Source organism: Protobothrops mucrosquamatus, unplaced genomic scaffold, assembly GCF_001527695.2.
Source record: "Protobothrops mucrosquamatus isolate PMUCROS unplaced genomic scaffold, P.Mucros_1.0 scaffold562, whole genome shotgun sequence".
NCBI lineage: Eukaryota > Metazoa > Chordata > Lepidosauria > Squamata > Viperidae > Protobothrops > Protobothrops mucrosquamatus.
The window spans coordinates 276921-281414 of record NW_015386865.1 but is presented as its reverse complement, the minus strand read 5'-3'; the positions used below and the strand labels follow the sequence as shown (position 1 = coordinate 281414).

General features: G+C 45.6%; 1 protein-coding gene across 1 annotated transcript in view; it reads right to left on the bottom strand.

Annotated features, from left to right (window-relative positions):
* The window catches only part of LOC107288569 (myeloperoxidase), a 39271-nt gene that overhangs the window by 33882 nt on the left and 895 nt on the right, over positions 1-4494 (bottom strand). The gene's annotated exons all lie outside the window — the stretch shown is intronic.

Sequence of the window (4494 nt, the reverse complement as noted above, 5' to 3'; positions counted from 1 at the left end):
TACACATATTGTCCATTCAGGAGTTGCCTGAGTGTCCCCTCAATGCTAGGGATGTGGCTGCTGAAACTGCCACTGACCACACGCTCAAACGCGTGCTGTCATGGGTGCTGTCAGGTTGGCCTGACAGGTGCCCTGCGGAGGATTTTCAACGTTTTTGGGTCAAGAGGCACGAGTTGTCTACTTTCAATGGCTGCCTCCTCTGGGGATCGAGAGTTGTGATTCCGGCTTCCTTGAGGGCTAGAATCTTGAATTCATTACATGAGGGCCATCCAGGAATCGTCAGGATGAAGGCGCTTGCACGCAGCCATCTGTGGTGGCCTGGCATTGATCGGGCCATCGAGGCCCAGGTACATGGGTGTCATACATGCCAGCAGTCCAGGACGGAAATGCCCCAGGCCCCTGTACACAGGTGGGAGGAGACACACACTCCATGGTCTAGAATACATGTAGATTATGCTGGGCCCTTTCAGGGACAATTCTTCCTGGTTGTTGTTGATAGCCATTCCAAATGGCTGGAGGTCGTGCCTGTGTCTTCTACCACAGCTGCCAAAACCATTCAAGTGTTGAGAAACATTTTTGCCGCACACGGGTTGCCAGATGTTCTGGTGTCAGATAACGGTCCTCAATTTACTTCTACTGAGTTTCAGGGATTTCTACAGGCCAACATGATCCACCACGCTGCTTCGGCTCCCTTCCATCCTTCCACCAACGGTCTGGCTGAACGGATGGTTCGCGTCGCCAAGGACGCCCTCAAGAAGCTGACTTATGGCAATTGGCATCACAGGTTGGCTGATTTTCTTCTAGCCCATCGTACTACTCCGTGCACTGCCATGGGTAAGTGCCCGGCTGAACTCCGTTGGGGTCGTCAGCTCATGACTAAATTGGACAGGCTGCATCCGGAGCGTGTAGCTTCACAGGTGTCTCAGCCACACCCACCACGGGTCCTGCGTGAAGGCGATCCTGTCTGGGCCAGGAACTACGGGCCTGGACACCTCTGGGTCCCGGCTGTGGTCTGTAAGGTCTCGGGGCCTCTGTCCTATGAGGTGTCCCTGGAAGACGGCCGTGTTCTTCGCCGCCACATTGATCAATTACGTGTGAGGCGGGACTCACCTGGGGTTCCCCCTCAGTCTCCTCTAGGGGGGGAGGAGGAAGGGGGAATGCATTCTGAGAATCAAAATCTGCTGCCAACAACAGTTGTGGGGAACGACACGGGCTCTCAACACCCAAGTTCCACAGGAGATTCAGGTAGCAATACATGGGGACGGGGGCACACTGACACCCCCACACACACTCCAGCCTGGGAGTCCCACCGGAGGTATACTAACTATCCACACCTCACAAACAATACTCCAGACACGGAGAATAACTGGGAGCATACTCACAACTCACAACACGCAAGAGAGCAGGCAAAACAGAGGGGAAACACGTCCTTTGCTGAAATGGCTCATAGAAGGATGTCCCCACGTATAAGGGCTAACAGGGAGGCATCCCTAGACCCTAACACTACAGGAAGGAGCCAGGAAAACCACACTCCATCAGGAAACACGGAGATGAGTTCAGAGGGGTTGGAAAACTCCATAGGGGGTAGGTCAACCAGGTATAGCGATCAACAGAGTTCTGACTTCTCAAGCCTAGGAGACGGGCAGGAAAGTCAAACAGAAGTCACAAGACAACCACAGGGCAATGCACCTAGTGTGGGAAGCAATGGGGAAAACACCACAAGTTCCCCAGGTCCGAGAAGGTCGCTCAGGGTCAAAGGCCCTCCCAAATACCTTGCAGATTACGTAAGGTGAGCATGTTCATTGAAATAACTGAACTAGAGGTTCTGACTGGTTGACTCTACGTAAACGATGTTGGGGCTACTGGGTCTCTGTATGACGGAACAGTTCCACATCTTACATACACTGTGTAACTTAACTCATCAGTTAACTATATAACCATCACTATGATGGCGTCCATGTGGGCGCCGTATTATTTCATCTAGGGGGGAGGGGTGTTGTGTCCGGAGCCTGCAAAAGCAGGCTCGGGATGTTGCAAGAGTCCCGGGCATTTGCAAAAGCTGCCCGGGACCAGACTGAGTGGCGCCGGCCTTGCGCACATGCGCAAGGCGGGAAAAGACCGCCTCGTGATTGGTTGAAGTTGCCCGGGGATCAGAAGGTATAAATAGAGGCCTGCGTGCCTCTGCTCGGGTTGTTCGTAGATTGGAAGCAGAGAATAAAGACTTGTTAGAAATGCTTCGTTTCAAGCGCCATTATTCTCCGGACATAACATGTAACATGATATTTTATGTCTAAAAATATATCAGTTCTTCCATATTCATTACATTAGTCCCTTTTGGGGAAGCAACTTTATGCAAATCTTAGAAAAAGAGTAAGATATAATGGACAAATAAAATAAAATAAAGGCAGGAGATGGAAGAAATGGAAACTTAAACCTAGTTTATGCCAACACCATTCACTCTTTTTCTTCACTATCATTGTTTCCACCCCTTTCCATAGACCACTCCCTACATTCTTTAAATATCTCATCTCTCCCTTTTTCAGCATCATGTTCCTCACATGTAATCATGATCTTCCTTTTTCTCTGAACACATTTCCTCTTTCTTCATATATTTGTTTTACATTTTGATCCTTATTAGCACTCTTTCTGACCAAGTCAGAAAACTAACTCTACTTTATTATTGAACTACATTAACAGACTCTTACCAATTTGAAAGTATTTCTCTACCCCATCCTCTTTACAGCCCCCAAAGGGAGGATCTCTTCTGAGCCCCTTGGCCGGGCCACATTCCTGCTGCAAGCTCATCTGCTTCTCACATGACCATTCCCTTAGCTGTACCTGTCTCCCAAGGTTTTTTCCAATACCATCACAGTACTCAGAAGATACTTTTTTTAGTAGATACTCACCAAACACCACTCATTCATTCTTGGGTCTTTCAGTGACCTACTTATATATTCTCTTTACTTTCTTGCATTATTCCCCAAATGCATTCATATCACTTAACACTTTCCTCTAGATCACAATTATTCAGAATGTTGCAGTTTTTCTCAAAAGTGATTCCTATTTATTTCAGTATCAACATTCCCTGAAGCATAACATGCAGCTATTCTCAAGCTACAGATTTCTGCTTTCATATGTACCCACGACAACCTTGAGGACAGACCTTCTCAATTTGAGAACTAAATTTTAAACAGGTGCTCCCAGCACACCAAAACATATCATGTACCTTCTAGGTGGTGAGTAGTTTAAAATTAAAAAGATAGCAATAGCAATAGCACTTAGACTTATATACTTATATACGCTCCATAGTGCTTTACAGCCCCTCTCTAAGCTTTTTACAGAGTCAGCCTTTTGTCCCCAACAATCTGGGTCCTTATTTAATGACCTCGGATGGATGAGTCAACCTTGAGCTGGTCAGGATCTGCATTCTAACCACTGCACCACTTTGGCTCTGATGCTTTGTTGTAGGACTGGGCATGCATGGTGGTGTTCCCTTTAGATCTTTTCCCAGGCTTGCACAGAAAAAAACAACATTTTTTTCTTAAAACCTAAGGAGCCATATGCATTGCATCAGTACCTGCTCTCAAATGTCTTGTTGCACATGGGGGGTATCCTCTCAAAATATATAATATTTTTCTGGAATACTTGCTTAATGACCAAAGCTAGCAAGGTGCTGCTACTTGCAGAAATAAGTCTATTAAAATCAACCAATTTCTTTTCTCATAGATTGCTGTCAAGAAAATGTTTTTTATTCTGTACTTCAGCACCAGATATTTCTTTTGCTAATTGCAAGTTGTTATATTTACTAGCCATGAAATGCATTTTAGCTCTGCTCCTGTAAAGAAGTAATCTCAAAGTGAAATAAATGATTGTCACTTTCCATTGAGGTGCTGGGCAAATCCCACCAGTGCTCACAATTGTAGATCAGGAAGCAAATGCAAGCAATCCTTGACTTACAACAATTTCATTTAGTGATTGTTAGAAGTTACAATGGCATTAAAAAAATGACTTATGACCGTTTTTCACACGACCATTGCAGCATCCCCGTGGTCACGTGATGAAAATTCAGATGCTTGGCAACTGATTCATGCTTATGACAATTGCAGTGTCCTGGTGTCATGTGGTCTCCTTTTGCGACCTTCTGACAGCAAAGTCAATGGGGGAGCCAGATTCGCTTTACAACGGTCTTAACAACTAACTTAACAACTGCAGTGATTCACTTAATAACTGTGGCAAGAAAGTTTGTAAAATGGGGCAAAACTCACTTAACAAATATGTCACTTAGCAACAGAAATTTGTGGTTGTAAGTCGAGGACCACCTGTAGCTGGACAGAAATGTGGCTGAGCAAGAATTTGTAGCCGGATTGCTGCAGACTCTTCCTGTGACATGAGGCAGGAGAGGCAGGCAATCACCTTTCTAAATAATTCTTTTCTAAGTAATTCAGTGAAATTGTTTTAAAAAGATGGCACAATCCAAACCAGGAACAAAAATGT